Source organism: Heterodontus francisci, chromosome 1 (assembly GCF_036365525.1).
Source record: "Heterodontus francisci isolate sHetFra1 chromosome 1, sHetFra1.hap1, whole genome shotgun sequence".
Lineage (NCBI taxonomy): Eukaryota > Metazoa > Chordata > Chondrichthyes > Heterodontiformes > Heterodontidae > Heterodontus > Heterodontus francisci.
In genome coordinates, this window is record NC_090371.1 from 126366908 (window position 1) to 126394371 (window position 27464).

The 27464-nt window shown below is 41.5% G+C and overlaps 1 protein-coding gene across 12 annotated transcripts in view; it reads left to right on the top strand.

The window, feature by feature from the left end:
- The window catches only part of fryl (furry homolog, like), a 655772-nt gene that overhangs the window by 166725 nt on the left and 461583 nt on the right, over window positions 1-27464 (top strand). The window contains exon 1 of one of the 12 annotated variants that reach the window (XM_068035647.1): window positions 10425-10499. The exons of the other annotated variants lie outside the window; for them this stretch is intronic. The gene's annotated coding sequence lies outside the window, so the exon portion shown is untranslated. Of the gene's footprint in view, window positions 1-10424; window positions 10500-27464 lie in introns of those variants that run through there. 12 annotated transcript variants of the gene reach the window in all.

Genomic DNA, 27464 nt, shown 5'->3' on the forward strand with positions numbered 1-27464 from the left:
TTTTTGATTCGAAGTTATTGGTGAGATGCTTCTATAGCAGCAGGACTTATTTTTCAGCAATATATATAAGAAAATATTCTAACGGCACATCTGATTAATGAACTCAACAGCAGACCAGGATAGTGCCAGATTCATGATGGTATTTACTGAATTAGTTGCTTTCAGCTGGGGCAGTACAATTGGGCTTAAATTAATATATATATTGCTGAAGAATAGTTTTTGCTGCTCTTAAAAGCTGAAAGTATTCCACCGGTAATTTTAACATTAATAATGCCTCGGGAAGGGAATGAAATATATTGACTTGTGATCCCTCTCCTGATCAATATCCAGTAACCCCCACGTTGGGAGGGGTAGGGAAGGGAGGGTGTGTGTTTGGTGATGAAGTATTTGGGCTCGGCTGAAATGCCCCAACAATTTACAAAGGTGTCATCACTTGTAGCAAGAGAAGAGGCCTGGTGCAACAATGGACTGCAAACATAATTCCACTTTTTATTTCTCTCACCATCCTGCTCTCCTTAGTTAGGGTGCAACTCCACAAGCACAAGAAGTCCCTGCAACATTTAGCAAATAGCCTACCGACATCATGATCCAACCTCACAGAGCACCCAACTCTCACTTCTTGCTCTATTTTTGAAGACATTGCCAACTTCTGTTTACCTGATCCAACTCCTTTCAAAATTGCCATAATTTCACCCCTGCTTTTTTCTTCAAAAAAAAGCTGACTTTTAGCCCTCTGCTCTCTTAAACTACTTGCCCATATTCTTAACTTTTCCTTTGTCTCCAGGATCTTTGACTGTATTATTGCCGCCCATCTTCCTGCAATTCCCTCCTGGCACTCCCTCTTGAGTTCTTCCAGTGTGGTTTTGATTTGCCCATTGAGTTCACCTTTAATCAGTCACCAGTGCCATTTTGTGAGTGTGTGACTGTGTCTCATATCTCTATCAAACACTCAATTTTTCTCCCATTTTTATGGTACTGTGCACTTCTGGTTTCATGCCTATTATTTCCATAGCAGCTGCAACATATTTTTGAATGCATACCTGCACAGTGAACTGTGGTTTGTCTCAGGTTTTTGATGATTTCTACTTACATATGTGAAGTTAGCTTTGATATGTGTGTGCACCTTTACTTCTCTGGTAATTTAATCAATAAAGAGGTTGCTCTTGTACTACTAGACATTTGTTCTGGATGAACTAACAATTTTCTTCAGCTTAACATGTAAAACTGAAGCCATTCTTTTTGGTCTGCATCAGCATCTCTCTGCTTCTGGCTCCTGTTCCAGGAACTTCCCTGGCCATCTACTCAAAATAGACCAAGTAGTGCACAAATTTCAGTGTTCTACTTAATGGTGAGCTGACCCTCCAATTCCTTGACTCTAGATTGCTGTTTATCCTTTACCACACAATTGGAGGTTGAATTTTATGTCACTCTGCTTCTGCTCCTGCTCCTTGAAACTTCCGCCTAAAATCACTTTGTCTTGTCAGCTCGTTCCCTTTTCCTCTTTAAAAAAAAACATTTTTCTTGTGTCCTCCTCATTCCTTGTTTTAGATAAGAGACATCCTATAAATACAAGCTGTTGCATCCTTGCCTACAGCATTTAAACAAATATTTTAAGAAATATTAATCAACCTGAACTAAAAATAGAAAAACATACACGTGTAACTTGGCAAACTTGCTGTTAGGTTGCTGCAGAATGGTTTGAATTTTTAAGTATCCTTTACACTGTTGAACAACAAAATAGGTGATGCAAAAATTGAAAACACCATGCACCTCTTAACCTGATTCATATAGCCCATAGTCTTCAATAAATAGATTAATATGATGGGAGGATTCAACTCAGCATAGAGTGTACAACCTCGAACACCCCTGTTTTATAAGACTTGGTTACACACTGGACGGTAAACTTACCAGCTGTACCATTACGGCCTGCGGAATATTTTTGTTTAAGTAATAAATGCTGATTACTTATTTGCCTGTAACTTGTTCTCCTTGACTATAAGTGTCAAGAAAACCATGGTCATGGGACAAGGTATTGCATCTCCGCCTTTGGTCACACTAAATAACACCCCACTGGAAGTGGTTAGCAAATTCTGTTACCTTGGGTCCACAGTGACAGACGATCTGTCCCTTGATCCAGAACTTGATACACGCATAGGGAAAGCAGCTGCCACTTTGGCTAATTCGCGAAACACACATGGGATAACACCAAGCTGACCCTTAGGACCAAGCTGATGGTTTATAAGGCCTGTGTTCTCAGCACTTTGCTGTATGGCTGTGAAACATGAGTGACTTACAGCTACCAGGAAAAGAAGCTCAACAATTTCCATCTTTGCTGTCTGTGGCGCATTATGGGTATATCCTGGCAGGACAAATTCACAAATGTGGCAGTCCCCTCAAAGGCAGAACTCCCAAGTGTGTTGGCACTAATCAAATAGAGGCGTCTTCGGTGGATGAGACACGTCCGCCAAATGGAAGACGGTTGCATACCCAAGGATCTTCTGTAGGGTGAGGTAACTGGGGCCAGATCACAAGTGGGGCGCCAAAAGCTTCACTTCCAAGATGCTTGCAAGCGTGACATGAAGGCTCTAAATCTCAACTATCGCACTTGGGAGTCACTAGCTGGTGAAAGAGGGAAATGGCAACACATCCTGTGGACTGGCGTGCACTACCATGATGACCAGTGGCTATAGCAGCTTGGCAACAGGCGCCAATGTGAAAAACAACTCACCGCATCACTTGGCAGCTTCACATGTGGCACTTGTGACAGAACCTGCCTCTCAAGGATTGGCCTTCACAGCCATTGGCAAAGGTGCATCAAGAGCAGACACCCCACCTAAATGGATTGTTTGCTGCATGTCCATCATCTTTCATAGATGGAAGGATGCCACCCAGCCTCTCTGGGACAACTAATATTGAAGAGCTGTTAAACCCAACTGCACAATGGAACAGGATTAACTTAAAGACACAATCGTTGAAGCGTTTCTGATTGACTGCCTTTACTATTTGATTTACTAACTGTTAACTGACTAACAATTAAGTCATCAGAACTCACTGGTTAAAAAAAAATCAAATAATACCTAAGTCGGCAGAGAAATAAAATAATGCTGGAGTGATTTAATTCTTTTTAAAGCGATATTGATGAAACTTGCTCTTAATACTTCAATAAAGCTGTCTTGACAAAGCTATATGGAAATACATTGTAATGAGAGCACAGATCTGAGCTAATGTGAATTTTTTTTTAGTAAATACTTGACTGATACTGGACAATTTAGAACCAATGGGAAGAAGTCTTAGCAACTTTTGTTTTAGTTACAGTCAAATCTTGAAATGTTGTCACATTGGCAGGTAGCACTCTTGCCTTTGTGTTTTAAGTTTAGTTTGGGGCTTATATCAGGTACTGAGCACATACTCTTGACTGACACGCCATTGCAGTACTGAGTGTTTTCCATTGTTCAAGGGGCCGTTCCTCAGATGGGATGTTAAGCCGAATCCCTGTCACCCTGTTCCAGTGGTTCACATGTTGTGGCATTATTGAAAAAAAAAGAGCAGGAAGTTGCCCTATTGTCAGACAAATATATCTCCTGCACCCTTACCATCAATCAAGCCTTACCAACAAAAACATATTATCTGGTTACTCGTCTCATTATAGGACATGCTGGCAGAGAATGGCTGCCACTTTTATGTACTAACAGCAGTCACTGTGTTTCAAAAGTAATTCATTAATGCAATGTTTTGAAATATTTTGATGTGAAAATGCTGCATAAGTCTAAATATAGTTTAAACACAAATGCATTGGAATTATAATAGCAAAATACTGGAATTATTAGTGGTACACATGTTTTTTCAGTGTTTGTACATGGAGCATGCGCATGTAATAATTCCATTCTTTGCTTCAGTGGACAACAGGAACGATGTGTATTGCAGAAGCTGCTTAATCATCTAAAATGAGTATAGTACAAATAATATATCTTAGAGAGGAGGAGGCGTTGTTGTGATGTTAGTTTCCTGATGAATAACAGGAAGCAGTAGAAATGCCTGAGGACTGTTGGGCAATAATATTTGGCAAGGTTCTTGGCCTGGAATTGAACAGTCGAAGAAACTACCAGTTGATAAAAATATGCCATTCTGTATTTGTACAGTTATTGTCATGCATAATGCTTCTGCTGTACTGGTGTGTAAAAACAAAAACATACTATATGGTAATTGAATGTATTCATCAGAAAAAATTCTCCAAATGTTCATGGATAAACTCTAAATACATAATTAAAATCTTTTTGCTTTTCAAATGTGTAGCGCTACAGCCGTTTCACTGTAATGCATATTAGAGGGAGGTACACAATATTTGCTCCTGTTTATGTATGTTACTGTTTTGCAAGCCCATCATGCCCTGGTATTGATCTTTTGTCAAACCAAAGACTATGAAATGCACGTACATGCAAAATACAAGGAAATACTTTTTACTGTGAAATGGAGGAGATTGAACATTTTATGTAATTATTGTGCAAGTAGCACTCCTACAGGAAGCATTTGTAGAATTTTTTTAGAACCAATGGTTCAGTGCCCAGTCATGTCCAGTGTCTTTGAACCACAGTTTTTCCACGTGGCCCTTTTTTTTTAGTCTGACTGATCTGACATTTTGAAACATATTACATAAGTGAGTTAAAATTAACAATAGACTGTACTAGCATTAGGAAGGTACAATAAAAGAGCAAGACCGATCTTGAGTTTAAAGAAGTTGAGCTGTGAAGAAAACTTACCTTTACATTCTGGTGAAAAGGTGGTGACTTCATCATGTAAATAAAATGTTAAATGATAAACTAAGATTGTTATTTCAAAGTACATCAAGTAGGATTAGATGATGTGGAAAAATACTGAAAAGTAAAGTTGCAACAGCTATCGGGAAACACTTAACATAAGGAATGATGAATTTTTGGAATAATCCACTAAGCATAATAGAAAATTATTCGGGTTATTCAAAATGCAGTCCGATGTGATAATAGGAGGTCACTGGAAGGATAAGCTTCAAGGTCCTTTTTGTGTTCTTTGCTTTGCTTGTGCTGAATTGGGAGAGGTTAGCTTAAAAGCTCTAACACAAGTTTGGGCAAGAGCCAAAATAATGGTGGAGGTGGTGATAAGCCCAAAAATAACCAGATATTAATTGTGCTTTTTAATTCAATTCTGTCACTTTCAATTGGGCTCAGTAGCCCTTCCAAACCAGTACTAGACTCACATCACCAGTATTGGCCATTCATTTAAAAATACTTTTTTTTCAAATTTTCGCTCTCTTCCATTTTTTCTCACTTTTCCTGAATTTAATGAAACTTGCTAATTTTATGGGTTCAAGTAACACTCCATTAAATAGCTGGCGTCTATACTTGATTCTCAGCTATGGTATCATCCATTGTGTTCTGCCCTAGAGCAGGTCCCAACTCGAGCCTCAAATATGAGATTCTTGAGCCATTTAGGGGGGAAGAGTAGCTGAGCTGCTTTCCCATTGCCTTACTCACTGTTTCCTAGATGGGGTACAACCAAGATTAAAGAGATCCAGCAACGCTTTATGATGGCTTGGTTGTGGGTTTAGGTGGTGGTGATCAACAACATCTGTACCCACGGGACGCATTTACCCCTCTGGGCAGAAAATTTTTCATTTCAATTCAGAGTCAACGCTCCAGTCTCTACTTAATGGAGCTGTCTAGAGTTGGGACCCTTCTGACTCAGGTGAGAATGCTATTGCTGAGCCAGTGGATATGAGTATATCTGGATGTCAGTGCAGTATTTAGAGACCATATTCTAGTCTCCATTTACTGTGATTGTCTGGAGTGGGGCTTGAATCCTTAGCCTGACTCAGGCAGGAGTACTATCACCGAGCCAAAGGCTCACTCCCGAGTTATGGTTATGTGTGCAGTTTTCTTTTTCCTGTGATTGGACAGCGCAACTGGAAATGTTTATTGGTGTTTTCACAGTTTTGATATTATGTCTCCTGACAATGCAGCGCATGCGCAGAGCGATTGCCGACATCATCAGCGCATCCGAACATTTGCCAGCTTGCCAGATGAATTCACGAATACATGCATTGATGTCACCACGTAATGACGTCCGAGCATGGCTCAATGGCTGCAAACACTGCCTCCATCCTACCCCCAACAGTATCCCGCTCCCTTTCGCAATCGCCACCTCAGTCTCAGCATTCAGGTTCCCACTCCCTCCCATAATCTTCGCTTCTCTTTGCCGCTCCCTCCCGCACCCGTCTGCCCGTTCTCTACTCCCCCTGCTCGCTCCCCGCCTCGCTGCATGGAAAGACGTCGGGTAATGGGGGAGGGAGGCGAGCAGTTGGGAGCGGTGGCATGGAGCAGCGAGCTGACGGGCGCAGGAGGAAGCGGTGATTGCGAGAGGGAGTGGGGTACTGTTGGGGGGGGCATGGAGGCAGTGATCGCAGCCATTGAGGGGTAAGAGAGTTTGGGTTCAATCTGCTTGTTTTGTGTCAAATTGAGCAGCACCACCTTTATTACTGGCAGCTGCCTGAGACGTCGCAGGCGATCAGGCTGCATTTGCGCACGTTCCAGTACTGTGCCACCTCGTGGTTGTGTTGTCAGCAAATACAGCCTATAGATGAAGTTGGCATCCTTCCATCTATGAAAGATGATGGGCACGTAGTAAACAATCCATTTAGGTGGGGTGTCTTCTGTTGGTGCACCTTTGCCGATGGCTGTGAAGGCCAATCCTTGAGGGGCAGGTTCTGCCACAAGTACTGCACATGAAGCTGCCAAGTGATACTGTGAGCTGTTATTCACATTGGCGCCTGTTGCCAAGCTACTGGTTATCGTGGTAGTGCACCCAGTCCACAGGATGTGTCGCCATTTCTCTCTTTCGCCGGCTAGTGACTCCCAAGTGTGATAGTCGCGATTTAGGGCCTTCATGTCACGCTTGCAAGCATCTTGGAAGTGGAGCTTTGGACACCCCACTGGTCGTCTGGCCCCAGTTACCTCAAGGAAGGTCCTTGGGTATGCAACCGTCTTCCATCCTGCGGATGTGTCTGATCCACTGAAGCCGCCTCTGTTTGATTAGTGCCAACACGCTTGGGAGCTCTGCCTTTGAGAAGACTGCCACATTTGTGAATTTGTCCTGCCAGGATATACCCGTTATGCGCCGCAGACAGCAAAGATGGAAATGATTGACCTCCTTTTCCTGGTAGCTGTAAGTCACCCATGTTTCACAACCATACAGCAAAGTGCTGAGAACACAGGCCTTATAAACCATCAGCTTGGTCCTAAGGGTCAGCTTGGTGTTATTCCTTGCATGGTTCGTGAGTCAGCTAAAGTGGTAGCTGCTTTCCCTATGCGTGTAGCGAGCTCTGGATCAAGGGACAGATTGTCTTTCACTGAGGATCCAAGGTAGCAGAATTTGCTAATCACTTCCAGTGGGGTGTTATTTAGTGTGATCAGGGGCGGAGATGCAATAATGTGTCCCATGATCATGGCTTTCTTGACACAGTCAAGGAGAACAAATTACTTGCACGGGAGAGACAGTCCACGAGTCTTTGTAGCTGAGTTTCCGTGTGAGCGACTAGTGCAGCATCATCAGTGTAAAGGAGTTCTCTGATGAGGACATGATGTGTTATTGTATTTGCTTTCAGCCTTGTTACATTGTAGAGCTTGTTGTCTGACTTAATGTGCAAGTAGACTCCTTCCATATCTGCAGGGAAGGCGGAGGTCAGGAGCATGGAGAAGATGATGCCAGACAGAGTGGGGGCTAGGACATAACCCTGTTTCACTCCATTTTTCACTCTGAAACTGTCTGAAGTGGAGCCATCAAACTGTACTGTCTAGTGCATGTTGTCATGGAAGGAGGGGGATGATAAATGTCAGGATATTTAATGCAGTCGCAAATTCTAAAAGAGGGCTTTGCCTTAAACTTGGAAGATGAAGGATGCAAAAACAATTTCATTTAACTACTATACACAGAGGTTGATGAATATGTGCAATTGATTGACAAGCGAAGCATTTTGGGCATATGTTACAGCAAATTAAAGAGATAGTTGGCTCACTGGAGCAAAAATTTATAAATCCATATGAGGGGCAGCACAGTGGCGCAGTGGTTAGCACTGCAGCCTCACAGCTCCAGGGACCCGGGTTCGATTCTGGGTACTGCCTGTGTGGAGTTTGCAAGTTCTCCCTGTGTCTGCGTGGGTTTTCTCCGGGTGCTCCGGTTTCCTCCCACAAGCCAAAAGACTTGCAGGTTGATAGGTAAATTGGCCATTATAAATTGTCACTAGTATAGGTAGGTGGTAGGGAAATATAGGGACAGGTGGGGATGTTTGGTAGGAATATGGGATTGGTGTAGGATTAGTATAGATGGGTGGTTGATGGTCGGCACAGACTCGGTGGGCCGAAGGGCCTGTTTCAGTGCTGTATCTCTAATCTAATCTAAAGTATTGTGGGATTAATGTTTAATGAGGTTCTGATGAAAGGTCACAGACCTGAAACGTTAACTCTCCTTCTCTCTCCACAGATGCTGCCTGACCTGCTGAATATTTCCAGAACTTTGTTTTTATTTCAGATTTCCAGCATCTGCAGTATTTTGCTTTAATTATTGAGTTTGGCTAATTGGGTTCACTGATCCTTTCTAGTCCTGGACATTCCTGTGTTCCAAAGTATAAAATAATTTTCAGACTTTTTATATTTACCACATTTTTGTCATAAATTGTTAATGACATTGTGGTTTGACTGATGCTTGTATGTCTTGAAGCTATATATGGCTTACAGTCTTCTCTTATTTCACAGTTGCTTAATCCAAATCATTTTCTTCAGATTTGTAAAGCACTGAATTTTCCCTCAGGATAGAAGTGTTTTCTTTGCTCAGTCCAGGTTATTGGCTAATTCAGATGATCTTAGTACAAAAAATAACTTTGAATTATTAGGTTGAACCAATAATTTGATTTGGTTCCAATAAGTTCATCTCAGTCTCTGCTATCAGTTATTGTTAAAGTTTGTTAGGTTTTAAGTTGAATATCATGGACACTTCCCAGTGATTGATACCCATAGTTTGTGTTGTTTTCTAACACTGAATTTCCAAAAGTGTGAAACTTTATTTCAAGCTTAGCCAAAAAGTCCTTCACAAACATTTTGACTCATGTCAAGCATCTCTGATTTGAAGAGACACTCCAGCCTTAGAAGGCAGTGATGGAGTGTTTTGAACTTGAATATTTTTGTGTTTCATCAACAATAGCAATTTGCATTTATATAGCATCTTTAACATACAAGGCATCCCAAGACATTTTACAAAAGAATAAATAAGAGGAACCAATGTTAAGCCGTAAAAGAGACGTTAGGTAATTGAATGCTGATCTGAAGTGGAGATTTTTAAAGGAGTTCTTGGAATTGGAAAGGTGATTTAAGAAGGAGGTCCAGAAAAGAAGATTACAGACCAACGATGGGACAAATGGAGAGATGCATAGGAAGCTAAAGGCCGAGAGTGTGAGTGAGACTGTCTCACTGGAAATGCATAAACTCAAATGCACTTGGCATGCAGCTGGCTTAGTTGTCGACCCCAAACGTGTGCTACAGAAAGTCATGTCTCATTCATCACTCGTGTTCTCTATCTATCCAAACAATGGTTTTCAACGCATCAACCTCCTCTTCAATTCCCTCCATGAACTCACCCCACGCATCTGTGAAACTCCTTGGGACATTCTTTATGTTAAATGAGCTATATAAATGCAATATAATAAAAGCTAAATACTGCGGATGCTGGAAATCTGAAATAAAAAGAGAAAATGTTGGAAATACACAGGTCTAGCAGCATCTGTGGAGAGATAAACAGTGAATGTTTCAGGTCTGTGACCTTTCATCAGAACTGGCAAAGGTTAGAAAGGTAAAAGGCTTTGAGCAAGTGAAAGGGAGGGAGGGGGGCGGGAAGGGGAAGAAGAACAAAAGGGAATGTCTCTGTCCTCCGCCCTATGTAAATGAAAGTTCTGGTAAATTCTAAGACCTGATCAAACGTAAAGGTTTGTTTTGGGGTCATACTTGAAGTAGCATTATTAGTTATTAAAACAGTATTAGTTACTTTTTGGTGAAATTTCAGTCTTCAGTCCAGAGGAACTTTGAAAGTCAAATAGCATTAATTGTAATTTAACAGATTGTAAAACACATCCACAGACATCAATCAGGCACTTGTATATGACCACAAGATCTATAACCAGCATTAGACTATTACAAATTAGCAAATACAAGAGGTTAATTAAATATTAGAATATAGGGTCAAATTTGGTTCAAGGATTAATCAGTAAGTAGTATTTGTTCAGTAGAAGCTATGGATTCACAGGTGTAATTCAGTAATGATTACACTGCTGTGGTCTGTTACAAGGGCGGAGACATTACATTTCCGTTTTGTATTCAAGCTTTTCTGTGAGCTGCAGGAAGTGAATATTATCGTTGGAAACGCTTTCAGAAATGAAAGTTGGATGTGGAACTCTTCTATTCATTAGATCGTGTTCCTGAAATGTGAGTCTATATTTTTGTTGCTGAAGAAAATAAATGAAGGGGTTTCTAATTTATGCACTGGTGAAGATCACCACATCTTGTGATGTGCTAAGTTAGCTAAATTGGTGAAAGTATAAAAGGCTATAAGAACTTGAAATTAAAATATGTTTTGCCACATAAGATGGTGAACAATTGTCTGAAGTTGTCATAATAACAATGTGTGTGTCAACATATGCATCGTTGTTCTGGTATGGTTCACTTGAATGCAGTTCTGAAATGTTTTTCAAAATAAAGTACACACAAAATGTTGAAATCTCGCCTGTCAATGTGATGTGGCTTTTATTGCTGAAATCTGGATTGTGCTCTTATGCCCTCTTTTCTTGGCCTCCATCTATTTCATTGCCCTCCTCATTCACAATTTGCCCTGACCGGAAAAGCTTTTTATACATTGGTATTAGGTAGGGAGTTGCAGGATTTTAAACTGGTGATGAAGGAAATAAACATTTATATACAAATCAGGATGGTGTGAGGCTTGGAGGGGAATTTAGAGCTGATGGAATTCTCATGATTTGTTGCCCTTCTTCTTTGTGTTAGAGCTTATGGGACTGCCCGATGATAATGATATAAGCCTGCAGATTTGCTGCAGTGCAATCTGTAGGTGGTGCATACTGTGGCCACAGTGTGGAGTGGGTGGATATTGAGTCTAGTGGTGGGGCACCAGCCAAGTGGACTGTGTAGCCTGGATAGTGCTGAACTACTTTTGTTAACCATAAGGGGATTACTGTCGGGTTAATATAAATGGGTGGTTGTTGGTCAGCACAGACTCGGTGGGCCGAAGGGCCTGTTTCAGTGCTGTATCTCTAAAATAAAATAAATAAAAAATAAAATAAGCGTTTCATTACACTCCCAACAAGCCTTGTAGAAGATGGAGAGGCTTTGAGAGGTCAGATGATGAGTCATGTATCTTGAGAGCCCAGCTTTTGCTCTCTTCTTGTGGTCACAGTGTTGATATAGTTGTTCCAGCTAAGCTTCTGGGTGATGCCCAACACAACCACGATGATGATAGTGGTTCTTTTCACCTGATGCCAGAATTACAGAACCACAAAAATGTGCATGCCTGATTCTGCTATCCCAATAATGGAGCCTACAGATTGCACTGCCGCAAATGTTGGCAACTGGTACTTGGATTTAATACAAATTTGATAAACCAAAATACATAGCATGATTGAAAGGGATAACAACGTAAATCAGAAATTCATGATTAGATGATGCTAAGCACACATAATTTTTGATAGCTTGAAATTTAATGATAGGAAAGAGTGAAGGATATAAGCAGCTTCCAAGTTTGTGGTCCTGGAAAAGTGTCTTAGAGGAGGGGACTGTGGAATACATCTTGATTTTAATACTATGGCAATATAGGGTGGAAGAGGAGCATTTAAGATAGCATATTTACTAGGAACAAGAGAAAAATGTTCCAAGAACCACTGGCCATGTAGTAATAAACCAGAGAAAATTTTTTTTTAAATTGTGACAGGGAGGCATTTCATCCCTAAGTATGATCTTTGTTTTCCGATGCCTTCCAGAATTCTGAAAATGGCTGTGCCGAAAGTGAATTGAACCATACAGATCTAATCGTATTTCATAATAGAGAGCACTTTCCAATTTCTGTATCATCGACAGACCTGCAGATTGTGGATGTTAGGTGAATGCAACTTTAGGCTAAACTGTGATACTTCTTCAGTCAAATAGCCTGCCAACAGGCTCACATCAAGAATGGTCACTCAGACCAGGTATGGGGTGACCACTCTGGTTGAGCGTATTCCTTGAGGCTTCATCACGTGACTTTTGTCCACTTTTTGCAAATGTTATTGTATGTACCTTAGTTGAGTGTCTGAATATTTTAGCATTCCTAATGTAGTTATGTCTTGGTACTTAAGAATTTTTTTAAACTAAACGCAAAACTTGGACAGAAATGTGTTTGGATTTATGTTATGTAGCCATGGGCTATCTGTTCCAGCACAAACTACCCATATACAACAGCAACTTTGCGAAGATTACAGAGAACTACTTTGTTGTAACTGGCTAGTTTACAATTACAACAACCTAGTTTTAGAATGTAAAAATGTGGAATCAAAGAAAAAGTTGTTCAATGTAAGAATCAGATCAGCTGGACGGAGGAGGGTTGTGATCGATGGGGACTGGTTGGACCTCCATTCAAGGAAAAAGCGGATAGTCCTCAAGCCATCCTGGTCGAGGATGGAGGTATCGAGGGATTGGATGTTCATGGTGGAAAGGAGATAGGTAGGGCCAGGAAACTGGTAGCTGTTAAAGTAACGGAGGGTGTCAAAGAGTCACAGACGTAGGTGGGAAGAGGACTGGACAAGTCCTTGGCCTTCTACACTGTTCGAGTGATGCTTAATGTAAGCTCAAGGAACTGCATCTCATCTTTAGATTAGGCACGCCAGTCTTTTGGACACAAGATTGAGTTCAACGATTTCAGATCAGAACCATTGCCCCTTTTTTTTTGGACACCACTGGTTGATAATGATTTTGTTCCCATTTATACCTGCTGTGGACCCATCTTTTGTTTCTTTTCATGTCCCATTACCATCCCATTTTGCCTTGCACCATCATCCCCTTTGGCATTTAACCTTTCGTGCTTTTTGCGCTATCACAGATCTTCCCCTTTGTTCTTTCCTCCCCTCCCTCCTCCTTTAACTCTACCAGCTTAAGACTTGTTAACATCTGTAACATGCCACTTAACTACCTATCTGCAAAGTATGTGATGTTTACTAGACACAGAGAGACCAATTTGGAGCAGAAGGTTTTGGCAGGTTTACGAATAGTCACATCACATTGCATAAGATAGGTCCCTTATTCTCTCATTTTTATAATCAGAATGATTTTACCTACCTATTGCAGACTACGTTTGGTTGAGTAGTTGAAATTCTTGCTAGGTTAATTCTGGAATTCACTGGTCCTGCTCCGCCTGCTGCTGTGACATCGCTGAAAGTGTGGCAGAGCCACCTTTTCAAAGAAGTTATGTTAGCCAGGTGGGACCAGCCTCGAGAAAATTCCATGTTGTTTCTTGAAATGGGAGGCAGGAAGTGACTGTGAACTTGCCAACAGAAAAAAGACAGCTGTATCTTCAGAAGCTTGAGTTCAAGGGAGGCAGGAATAATTGTAAGGGCTGCTATCACACAAGAAGTAAAAGCACATAGGTACGCAGTTACAAAGTGAACCACACTTGCAATGTACTTTTCTCCTGGGCTTCTAGCACCAGTGCTTGTGAGCTCAATCTTCCACTCCTGGAGACTCCTGGTCACTCTGGAAATGTTGGAAACCCTAGTCAGAATTAAAAAGAAATTATAGGAAAAAAAAACAGGCCATTTGGCCTAACTAGTCTCTGCTAGTGTTTATGCTCCATTATGAATCTCCTCCTACCCTACTTCATCTTTCCCTATCCGCATAACCTTCTATTCCTTTCTCCCTCATGTACTTCTCTAGTTTCCCCTTAAATGCATGTATGTACTGGAGAGCTGCTTATGAAACTGTACATCAGCATGAGAACATTGGAAAAAATGTTTTGAAGTTATGGTAAAAGGACAATGTGAAATTGATGTAACTGTTGCTGAGTTTACCATGGGGAGAAAGGGTTAGCCCACTATGCAATGAATAGCCTGGTACCGCCTGTGGGTGTGAGAATCTGTTAGTCTCCTGTGGCACTGAAAACATTGCCTTTTGAACTCATGAACTGCTCCTGAGCCAATTATGTTGTTTTACCATTCCTTTAATTTGCCAAAACACTATCCTGCTCCTAGCAACCATCTAATCACTGGGCAGACATTTCCTGCTTCACTAAGTGTAGTGATTGAAAATTGTCATACAATTTATATGAAAGACTTATATGCACACTGCATAGTACTCTAATGAACAAAAATGCTAGGTGATTGTAAACTGTCAAGGTGACAGCATAGTTAAATTCTGAGAAGCACCAAGTGGATCAGTATTTTTCAGAAGCCATTTTCTTATTTAATTTTGGAAGATTAACCCTTTCAAATATGCCTATTTAATTTTAAACTGTGCTGCATATTGTATTGACTTCATATTTTGGACATTATAAAGTGGAATACACAACTGTGGAGAATAGATGATAATTGCAGTATTCTCCAATCATAAAATAATCAAATAGGAAAAATAGGTGTTTGTATTGAAAGCATTGACTTTCTAAAATTAGGTAGTAAAGTTACTGCAATGAACTCTATTTTAGCGATTCAGTGGTTAAGAAAATTATGCTTGTTGAGAGAATTGCAAGAAAAACCCAGTTTATTCCACTTGGCTGTTTTTTTCCAGTTTTAAGGGATTTCATTTCTGTGAATTAGAGCAACTAGGCAGCATCATGTCCTGCGATGTAATGTTAAGAACTTTTGGTACTGGGAGCAAGCATAGTGAGAACTGACTGACTTTGTGCATACTTTTGGGAGTATCTGGGATTGTTCTGCTTCAGGGAATCAAAACATCCCACCCTATCTGATTCCATTAAGGGGCTGTGTATGGAGGTCAGTTCCTAGATTTAGACATGTTAATAGGTGGATAACAAACCACTGACCACCTCCAGGCGCGTATCCATTGTCTCTCGCGATAAGGAGGCCCAAAAGAATAGGTGGATAACTTGTCTCCTGAGGTTGATGGTCAGGTTCCAGTTTTGCTTTGTATTACAAATAAGAGACCTATAAGTTTAAATCCAGGTTCCAGAATTTTCATTGGAGGGTTTGCATAACTGCAATTGAGATAATTTGGGGAGCTTAATGCTTGGAGTTGGGAACAGTCCACACTGAAGCTTTCTTTACTGTGAGCTTTTTGAATTAAATTGCTGTGTTTTATGTAACTTCACTACAAATGCATTAATGGCAATGCAACTACTTTATGTCGGTGGACTTTTATGTTGGAGAAGCTGGGGTTACTCTCCTTGGAGCAAAGGGGAGATTTGATAGAGGTGTACAAAATTTAGATAAGCTAGACAAAGAAAAAGAAATGTTCCCATTAACTGATGGTACAAGGACTGGGGACACAGTTTTAAGGTTTTGGGCAAGAGATGAAGGAGAGATATGGGGAAGAACTTTTTAGCCCAGCGAATAACAACATAAGAACTAGGAGCAGGAGTAGGCAATTCAGCCCCTCGAGCATGCTCCACCATTCAATACGATCATGACTGATCTCATCTCCGCCTCAGCTCCACTTTCCTGCTCGTTCTCCATAACCCTTCAACCCATTACTAATTAAAGATCTGTCAATCTCCTCAAATTTACCCAATGTCCCGGCATCCACCGCACTCTGGGGTAGTGAATTCCACAGATTCACGACCCTGAGAGAAGTAATTTCTCTTCATCTCTGTTTTAAATCTGTTACCCCTTATCCTACAACTATGACCTCTTGTTCTAGATTGCCCCACCAGAGTAAACATCCTCTCCACATCTAGTTTGTCAATCCCCTTAATCATCTTATATACCCCAATTAGGTCTCCTCTCATTCTTCTAAACTCCAGAGAGTAAAGGCCTAAACTGCTCAATCTCTCTTCATAACACAAACCCCTCGTCTCTGGAATCAATCTAGTGAACCTCCTCTGAACTGCCTCCAATGCAACTACATCCCCCCTCAAATAAGGGGACCAAAACTGTACGCAATACTCAAGGTGCGGTCTCATTAATGCCTTGTACAGTTGCAGCAACACTTCCCTACTTTTATACTCTATTCCTTTAGCAATAAATGCGGGGGTTTCCTCCGGGTGCTCCGGTTTCCTCCCACATGCCGAAGACTTGCAGGTTGATAGGTAAATTGGCCATTATAAATTACCCCTAGGATAGGTAGGTCGTAGGGAAATATAGGGACAGGTGGGGATGTGGTAGGAATATGGAATTGGTATAGGATTAGTATAAATGGGTGGTTGATGGTCGGCACAGACTCGGTGGGCCGAAGGGCCTGTTTCAGTGCTGTATCTCTTTAAAAAAAAAAAATTCCATTTGCCTTCCTTATTACCTGCTGTACCTGCATACTAGTTTTCTGCAATTTATGCACAAGGACAGCCAGATCCCTCTGCACTGAAGCACTCCGAAGTTTCTCTCTATTTAGATAATTTGCCTCTGTATTCTTTCGACCAAAATGGATAATCTCGCACTTATCCACATTAAACTCCATCTGCCAAATTTTGGCTCATTCACCTAACCTATCTGTATCCATTTGTACATTTCTTATTTCTTTATTGCAACTTACTATCCCACCTATTTTAGTGTCGTCTGCAAATTTGGCCAAGTCATTAATATAGATTGTAAATAGTTGGGGCTTGAGGACCGAACCCTGTGGCACCCCACTAGTTATATCTTGCCAACCAGAAAAGGACTCATTTATCCCGACTCTCTGCTTTCTGTTGGTTAGCCAATCCTCTATCAAGGCTAATAAATTGTCCCTAACCCCATGTGATCTTACTTGTGTATTAACCTTTTGTGCAGCACCTTATCAAATGCCTTCTGGAAGTCCAGATATACGACATCTACAGGATCCCCATTATCCACTTTACTTGTTACGTCTTCGAAGAACTCCAGCAAATTAGTCAAACATAATTTACCCTTCATAAAGCCATGCTGACTCTGATGGATTGCGTTTTGACTTTTAAATGTCCTGTTATTACTTAATAATTAGATTAGATTAGAGATACAGCACTGAAACAGGCCCTTCGGCCCACCGAGTCTGTGCCGAACATCAACCACCCATTTATACTAATCCTACACTAATCCCATATTCCTACCACATCCCCACCTGTCCCTATTTTTCTCTACCACCTACCTATACTAAAGACAATTTATAATGGCCAATTTACCTATCAACCTGCAAGTCTTTTGGCTTGTGGGAGGAAACCGGAGCACCCGGAGAAAACCCACGCAGACACAGGGAGAACTTGCAAACTCTACACAGGCAGTACCCGGAATCGAACCCGGGTCCCTGGAGCTGTGAGGCTGCGGTGCCACTGTGCCGCCCCAATTTCCCCAAGACAGATGTTAAACTAACTGGTCTATAGTTTCCTACTTTCTGCCTCCCTCCCTTTTTGAATAAGGGCATTATATTAGCAATTTTCCAATCCATTGGAACCTTTCCCGTATCCAGGGAATTTTGGAATATTATAACCAATGGATCCACTATCTCCGCTGCCACTTCCTTTAAGATCCTAGGATGTAGGCCATCATGCCCTGGGGACGTGTCTGCCTTCAATCCCAATAGTTTGCTCAATACTTTTTCCCTAGCGATGATGATTGTTCTAAGTTCCTCCCTTTCTATAATCTCTGCATTACCTGTTGCTATTGGGATGGTACTAGTGTTCTCCACCATGAAAACTGAGGCAAAATACATGATTCAGTGTCTCTGCCATTTCTGTGTTCCCCACTATTAACTCCCCAGTCTCATCCTCCAAGGGACCAACATTCACTTTAGCTACTCTCTTCCCTTTTATATACTTATAGAAACTTTTGCTATCCGTTTTTATATTTTGCGCTAGTTTCTTATCATAATTTACCTTTACTCTTTTTATTACTTTTTTAGTAACCCTTTGTTGATCTTTAAATGTTCCCTAATCTTCCAGCCTGCCACTGACCTTTACAATATGGTATGCCTTAGTTTTTGTCTTTGTTATCCTTAACTTCCTTGCTTAGCCATGGATGTTTTTTCCCCCTCTTACAATCTTCCTCTCTGGAATATATTTTAGTTGGGAGGAATTGAATATCTCCGTAAACATCTGCCACTGCTCATCAGCTGTCCTATCTTTTAGTCTTCCTACCCAGTCCACTGGAGCCAAATCTGTCCTCATGCCTATGTAATTAGCTTTGTTTAACTCCGGAACGCTAGTGTGGGACTCCGGAACGCTAGTGTGGGACTCCAGTTTCTCGCCCTCAAACTGAATTTGAAATTCTAGCATGCTATGATCACTCTTCCCTAGGGGATCCTTAACTATGAAATCATTAATTAATCCCACCGCATTACATAATACGAAATCTAGAATAGCCTGCTCCCTGGTTGGTTCCACAACATATTGCTCCAAAAAACAATCTCTAATACATTCAATAAACTCTACCTCGAGGCTACCCATGCTAATTTGATTAATCCAGTCTATTTGCATATTATAATCACCCATGATTATTGCCATACCTTTCTTACAAGCCCCAGTGTTTTCTGGTTTATACTGTGCCCCACTGCGGAAGTACTGTTTGGGGACCGATAGATTACTCTCACCAGGGACTTCGTTCCCTTGCTATTTCTTATTTCTACCCAGACTGATACTATGTCTTGACCTCCAGTGCCTATATCATTTCTCACTACAGCACTGATCTCTTCCTTTACTAACAAAGCGACACAACCTCCTTTTCCTTCCTGCCTATCCTTCCGAAATACTGAGTACCCGTGGATATTCAGTTCCCAAACCTGGTTTCCCTGCAACCACGTCTCAGTAATTGCCAGTAAATCATACCCATTCGTCTCTATTTGCGCTGTTAACTCATTAATTTTATTCTGAATACTTCGTGCATTCAGATACAAAGCCTTTAAGTTTGTTCTATTATCAAATTTCCTTACTGTTGTACGATTCCTTGCTGCAATATGACATTCACACGTTCTGTCCCTACCTTTTATTTTCTGGTAACAATCAGCCTCATCACTAACCTGCACTCCTACCTTCTCCTTTAACTTTGACTTCATAATTTTCCATGGAACTGAACCCTCTCCCCCACTATTTAGTTTAAAGCCCTATCTACAGCCCTAGTTATGGGATCCGCCAGGACTCTGGTCCCTGCATGATTCAGGTGGAGCCTGTCCCATTGGAACAGCTCCCTCCTTCCCCAGTACTGGCCCCATGAATTCAAACCCATTTCTCCCACACCAATCTTTGAGCCACGCATTTACCTCTTTAATCTTATTGATCCTGTGCCGATTAGCTCATGGCTCAGGTAGTAATCCGAAGATTATTATCTTTTTGGTCCTGCTTTTTAATTTCGCCCCTAGCTGCTCATATTCCCTCAGCAGAACCTCTATCCTCGTTCTACCTATATTGCTGGTACCTATGTGGACCACGACAACTGGATCTTTCCCCACCCACTCCAAGTTCCTCTGCTGCCCAGATGAGATATCCTGAATCCTGGCACCAGGTAGGCAACAGTGCATTCGGGACCCTCAATCCTGGCCACAGAGAATAGTGTCTATGTCCCTACCTATACTGTCCCTGATTATGACTACATTTCTCTTTTCTCCCTCCACTTGGAATGGCTCCCTGTATCACAGTGCTCTGGTCAGTTTGCTCATCCTCCATACAGTCCCTGCTGGACAAGGACAAGGGCTGAGGCTCCTGCAGCACTACCTCCTGGATCCCTCTACCTGCCTCACTCATAGTCACACCCTCCTGTCTCTGACCACTGGCTGAATTCAAGGTGGTTAATCTAAGGGGTGTGACTGTTTCCTGAAACACAGCGTCCAGGTAACTCTCCCCCTCCTTGACGTGTCGCAGTGTCCGAAGCTCAGGCTCCAGCTCATCAACTCTGAGCCGGAGTTCCTCGAACAGCCAACACTTGCTACAGATCTGGTCACTAGGAACCACAATGGGCTCCTCCAGCTCCCACATCGTGCAGGTACAAAACATTGCCTGGCCCTGCATCTCTTTTATTTAATTAGATTTTAATTTTTTTGAAATTTCCGACTGGTCTTTAGTTTTTAATCTGTAAAAATAGTTCTCCTATTCACCTTTAATCTGAAATCAACTTAGAATAGGTAATTCAACTAGCAGTTACTTACCAACCAATGAACTTACGGTTTTCCTGTGATGTCACTTTTTTTTCTCTCTGTTTTTACTCCCTTAAAATACCTACTCTCTCTCTCTCTGGAATAGTAATGACCTAGAACTCAATGCCTGAAAGGGTGGTGGAATTGGAGATGATCACTGATTTGGATGGGCACTTGAGGGAAATAAACTTGCAGGGCTATAGGAATAGAGCGGGGGAAATGGGACTGACTGGATTGCTCTACAGAGAGCTGGCATGGACTTGATGAGCTGAATGGCCTCCTTCTATGCTGTAATAATGGCTCTAACTGCAGAATGAATGAACCAAAATTATCTGCGTGTATTTAAACTAAAATTGTAGTATTACTTCAAAGAAATCCATTTGTATTCATAGCATTTTAGAAGTACAAACCCCATTGCTCATAATGGGTGTGTTGGTGTTAACCCGATTTACCCACTGTAAGCAACGGATGCTTAAACTGTAGTGTCGAATAAATACAGTGTCAGTAGTCAGTTTTGCTTCCAGCTCTATCCTATTCAGGAAGGAGTCATGAACTCCTGAAAGAGGAGAGGAACACAGGACTTTAATAGCTGATGGAGATAAAGATAATGGTCCAGGTTTTGAAGTCAGCAGTGTACAGACAGTGCTAGCCTTTCATTACACTTACTCTTGGATACAAACTTTTAAACTGGAAGTTGTGGTCCAAAACAGTGCAGCGTTCCCTGGAGGGGATCTGGGACCTATGTGAACCGAGAAAACAACTGTATAATCTCCTCAACCAATCAGGTTGAAGAATCCTCACTGAGATATGCCATCTGAACAAGGAAGTGTAAGTTAGAATAGTTCATTCAATGTCAAATCATACAGAAAGTGAAAGAAAGATGAGATGATGAGAGGACGATAACAGAAACAGGAAGAAAACATTTTAGAAAAAGTATGTAAATTTTTAAAACATGCACCAATAATTAAAATCTGAAAGAATGAGATTCCACACATGTTAAAATTAATTTTCAGTGCCAGAGAGATTGTTTGGCAATAATTAAGACGCATCACACTGTTAAAAATTCACTTAGACTAGATTGGCCAAACCCTAACTTTATCTGCAGTCAAAACAAGGTGCGGTAAATACTCAGCAGGTCTGGCAGCATCTGTGGAGAGAGAAACACAGCTAACGTTTCAGGTCTGTGACCTAACTTTATCTGGTGTTTAGTGGATATCTATTAAGTACCCCAACTTCACGCTGAGTCTCTTGGTAAGACACTGGTGTAGCAATGCTTCTGGAAGAGCACAGCATCTTGGACAACAACCTCCTGAATTTAGCATCTAAGTACAGTTGCTGGAAGTTGCTGTCCTATTTACACTCAAATAACAGTGAGTGCTGACAGCCACGCTGTTTTTATCACAAAATCCAGGCCTGTGAAATTTGCAGCCTGAGTGATAAATATATGTAATCCTGTTAGTTAGCCGCTATTTCACCATGTTTGATATAAACAGTGGCACTGCATTACTGAGGCACTTGGCTCCCCAAGTGAATAGTTAATTCTGAGATGATTTGAATTAGCTTGACTACATGCTGTACTATTAAATTGATTAAAATAACAAAGTGACTCCTGACAACGCAGCGGCTCGCTGATGTCATCACAGCGCTCCAAGCTGCGCAAACGGTCTCCTGCGCTCGGAGATGCTGCGCGTGTGCAGCCTACGTCTTGCCTTGCCAGGCTAACTGGTGCATGTGCAGGAAACCCTTTTCCCCCCTCCTTCCACAGTCACTGATCTTCAGGCCACTTGCTCCCTGCTCCTCACTTTCCTCCCTCCCCCTTGGAGCGAGCAGCCAGTGAGCAGGATGGCACTGAAACTTCTGAGAATTACGGAGGGTGTGCAGCGCTGTCATAAGTGCTGTCTTTCTGATGAGATGTTAAACATTCTCCAAATATCTAATATGTCCATTGTGTGCTGCCATAGGTTGAAGTTGTTTTTCTGTGATGAGTTGAGCAGTGCCATCTTTAATCCTGGCAGCTGTCTGAACGTCGCAGACGTTTCAGTGGAACAGGCTGCATTTACACATGCGCAAGTACACCGCCGCGTAGTGGTTGCGTTGTCAGCAAATGCAGCCTTAAAATAAACTTAAGTGTAGTTTGTATTGGAATAGCTGAATGATGATTCACACATGAGAAATTTAACTAGCAATTTTGAGCAAGAACAGGATGCTGCTTTGGCCCTATAAGTTCATTCTCTCGACATGGATGTTTCCCACTTTTTCATGGCCAAGAAAATAGTATATAGTAGTCGATCAGTGAGTCTTTCTATGGGTTCTGATGGAATATTCTTGATTTCAGGTACAGCAGTATTAAAAGAAACAGTAATAGCTGGACTGGGGTGTGGGTGGGGGTAAAGATCAGTAAAATAGCAAAGTGGAGAAAAAATTAAAAACAGCTCGTCTAGATATATTGTGGTTATCAATCAGCCTGTTTTGTTGCGACAAAGTTCTAATTTGTATATGTGACCTTGTTTTCTAACCTGTATTTTGGATATTGGACTTGCATTTCCACTTTCTCCTGCCTTCCCTTAATTTTGGCCCCAAAGCAACTCCTCGTCCTTGGCAATTACAATCTTTGTGTGAGCTTACGCTCCTCCACTTCAGATTTCCTTGATATTCTTGTTTTCTTCAACCTTGTTACATAAGACCGTGCTTCCTTTAAGGTCTCTGTAACTGGTAGCAGATTCTCCAATTTTTTCTTCCGACACATCTCTGATTACCCCAAACTTTTCGACAATATCTCTTTGCTACTGCAAAATGCTATGCCCTAATCCCCTTAGAAGTGCTGCATATATTAATATTAACTCTGGAATTGCTCTGAAACTTTATTTGATTTTTTGTTCCCTCATTCTCACCAGATCCTGGATGGTCTCTCATGCTCACTGCCCCCACTGGTAAAATCTTGACACGATCTGAAATTTGTAAAATAGGAATGGTTCTTAACCATCCTGACTGACACATGCCAGATTTAGCTACGAGCAATTTGACTGCACCCTTTCCACACACAATCTTCCTCGTCTACCTTCATCCTGGAGGATAAGAACAACTTCAAACTTATTTCCTCCATTGCTTACTGTCTCTCCCAATCAATCGCTTCCACACCTTTTCTTCCCATTGTTGATATAAAATGAGAAAGGCTCATGAATTTGTTTATATCCAAAATGGAGGCCATCCACATGGCCGTCTTGGCCTCATCTGGTCTTTTCTCTATCCGAAGGTTAATTCTGGATTTGATGAACCTTGTTGCTTTCTCTAACCCCAAGTTGAGTTTCCTTTCTCATAATGTGTTACCAAGATTCCTTTCTTTCACCTGTGGAACATTTCTAGACTTTGTCACAGTTGTGGATGTCCTGTACTTAGATTTCCAGAAGGCATTTGATAAGGTGCCACATCAAAGGTTATTGTGGAAAATAAAAGCTCATGGTGTAGGGGGTAACATACTGGCATGGATAGAAGATTGGCTAGCTAACAGGAAACAGAGTAGCCATAAATGGGTCATTTTCTGGTTGGCAAGATGTAACGAGTGGTGTGCCACAGGGATCAGTGCTGGGGCCTTCACTTTTCACAATTTATATAAATGACTTAGCTGAAGGGACCGAAGGTATGGTTGCTAAATTTGCTGAGGACAGAAAGATAGGTAGGAAAGTAACTTGTGAAGAGGGCATAAGGAGGCTACAAAGGGATATAGATAGATTAAGTGAGTGGGCAAATATTGGCAAATGGAGTATAATGTGGGAAAATGTGAAATTGTCCATTTTGGCAGGAAGACTTAAAAAGAAGCATATTATCTAAACTGTGAGAGATTACAGAGCTCTGAGATGCAGAGGTGTCTGGATGTCCTGGTGCATGAATCACAAAAGGTTAGTATGCAGGGTTCAGCACGTAATCAGAAAAGCTAATAGAATGTTATTGTTTATTGTGAGGGGAATTGAATACAAAAATAGGGATGTTCTGCTTCAGTTTTACGGGTTTTGGTGAGACCACACCTGGTGTACTGTGTACAGTACTGGTCTCCTTATTTAAGGAAGGATGTAAATGCTTTAGAAGCAATTCAGAGAAGGATTACTGGACTAATAGCTGGACTGGGGTTAGGAAGGGTTGAACAGGCTAGGCTTGTATCTGCTGGAGTTCAGAAGAGTAAGAGGCTACTTAATTGAAACATATAAGATCCTGAGGGGTCTTGACAGGATGGATGTGGCAAGGATAGGGTAGGAATATAGACTTGCGAGCAGGAGTAGGCCATTTGGCCTTTCGAACCTGCTCTGCTATTTGATCAGATCATGGCTGATCTGGTTTTGGTCTCAACTCCACTGCTCCCCTTGTCTATCAAAAATCTATCTCACTCAGCCTTGAGTAAATTCAACGACCCTGCCTCCACTGCTTTCTGGGGAAGAGAATCCACATAACCCTTTGAGAAAAAACTTTCCCCTCATCTCCATGGCGGCACGGTGGCGCAGTGGTTAGCACCGCAGCCTCACAGCTCCAGTGACCCGGGTTCAATTCCGGGTTCTGCCTGTGTGGAGTTTGCAAGTTCTCCCTGTGTCTGCGTGGGTTTTCTCCGGGTGCTCCGGTTTCCTCCCACAAGCCAAAAGTCTTGCAGGTTGGTAGGTAAATTGGCCATTATAAATTGCCCCTAGTATAGGTAGGTGGTAGGGAAATATAGGGACAGGTGGGGATGTGGTAGGAATATGGGATTAGTGTAGCATTAGTATAAATGGGTGGTTGATGGTCGGCACAGACTCGGTGGGCCGAAGGGCCTGTTTCAGTGCTGTATCTCTAAACTAAACTAACTCCATCTTAAACAGGACACCTCTTATTTTTAGACTGTGTCCCCTAGTTCTGGTCTCCCCCACAAGAGGAAACATCTTCCCAGTATCTACTCTATCAAGTCCCCTCAGGATCTTATATGTTTCAATATGATCACCTCTCATTCTTCTAAACTCCAATGGGTATAGGCCCAACCTGTTCAACCTTTCTTCATAAGATAAGCCTTTGATTCCCGGAATTAGTCGAGTGAACCTTCTCTGAACTTCATTAAGTACTGACAATACAAGTCTTATAAATAATCATTGTAACTTACCACAACCTAACAATGGATGACATTATTTTCTATCGATGCAACTAAGTCAAAAGTCAACTCAATCTGGGAAACGGAGTTATAATCTTAACTAGGTGTAGCTAGGAAGTGTACCATCAAGTGCAATCTTGACAATCCGGCTAGCTCTGGAGATATTGACCAACATATGTGTTTACAGCTTCTTGCAAGCTCAGCCTTTCCTTAGAAGTTAAATAATGTGGATTTCAACTGGAAATTGACAGTTATACAGCCTTATTTGGGAAATAGAAGGGGGCGAACCCACTTGTAAGAGAGATAACACCCCCATATGTTATGCAGCTTAGAAACAGTATAAATATTCGAACCACGCAGTGGATCTTTAGAATCGTTGGATTCATTCCAGCATTTTTCACTGTAAAGGTATGAGCTACCTGGTGCAGTGACGATAGTTCCCTCCTTAATTGGGATAGAGGTATCTCGCTAAACTCTATAGCTTTCTACTGGGGATTTAGGGTAAATGCTGCTTTAAATATTGTTAGATATATAAAATATTTTACTGTAACAATATTTAAGACTTAAAGCTTGAATTCTCTACTAGGTGTTATGGCACGACCACTCAAGACAAAGCCCCCAATCAAAATATATGACTTTGATTGCAGTGGGAGCAATGCATTGTCAATTCAGTCCCGTAACTCCACAGGTCGCATAACATATATCTTTGAGCTTTCCCAAATCAAAGAAAGCCACAGCTGAATGAACACTCCAGTGGGCGGCACAGTGGCGCAGTGGTTAGCACCGCAGCCTCACAGCTCCAGGAACCCGGGTTCGATTCCGGGTACTGCCTGTGTGGAGTTTGCAAGTTCTCCCTGTGTCAGCGTGGGTTTTCTCCGGGTGCTCCGGTTTCCTCGCACAAGCCAAAAGACTTGCAGGTTGATAGGTAAATTGGCCATTATGAATTGTCACTAGTATAGGTAGGTGGTAGGGAAATATAGGGACAGGTGGGGATGTTTGGTAGGAATATGGGATTAGTGTAGGATTAGTATAAATGGGTGGTTGATGTTCGGCACAGACTCGGTGGGCCGAAGGGCCTGTTTCAGTGCTGTATCTCTAATCTACTCTAACCCCTGAAATAAGGTGAACCAAATCTTTAGGTATCAACAAATTAACTGTTTATTAGAAAAAATTAAAATCTTAAAGACTACTAAGATAAAACAATATTTAATAATAGGAATAACAGTAAAGTCCTTGCAAATTTACGCTTCCTGACGAACAGTCCTCTAATTCAAAGTCCACTTGCAATCTTCCAGGGTCCAATGAATCTGATGATAGGAATTCGGTAATTCAGTTCCACATTTGAAGTTTCAAACTCCTCTTCTTTCCAGTGATGACCACTGCAGATCAACAATTCACAACCACTTTCAAAAGAATCAATCTGGCTTAACTTTTAGAATTGTGAGAGGTAAAAATAAACAGTCTAAATTCACTTCCTTCAGTTTAAATTGACTGAGCGATCTCTCCTTCAGTACAGGCTGGCACAGCTGTGTGTCAACTGTCTCTGCAAAGCCAGTTTTTTTTCCAGCTAGGTTCAAAGTTAAATGGCAACATTGTATGTTCTGTTCTCTGTCTCTGGTTTTATCCAGGGCAACCAAGATGCACCTTTACTCGGTAACTTCTGAAGCTGCTGCCTTAAAGAAGTACTGATCTCTTACAGCCTTAAAGGCACACTGCATATTTCCTGAGGGAAAAAAACAACAGGATCATGACATAGGAATAAGATTATACTTACTTTCTTTTCCTAGGGCTATTACGTTGTGATTAGTTTACCCATTAAGTGTGAATTGCATGTTCATTTCTTTAATAAACTTTTATATAATTTAGAAAATATATTGTCTCATAGTCTTCTGTATCTCAACTTGAGAACCCATCTCCGTACCCTCTTTAGTGGGGAGGTACATTATTGAGGAGAGATGCCCAGACCTTTATATTTTTAGTGCTGTTATAATCTGGCTAAAACTTGTTAAAAACACTATCTGGAAGACCGTGATATCCTCAGCTGGTTCCTTTCCTTTGGAGAGAGTTAG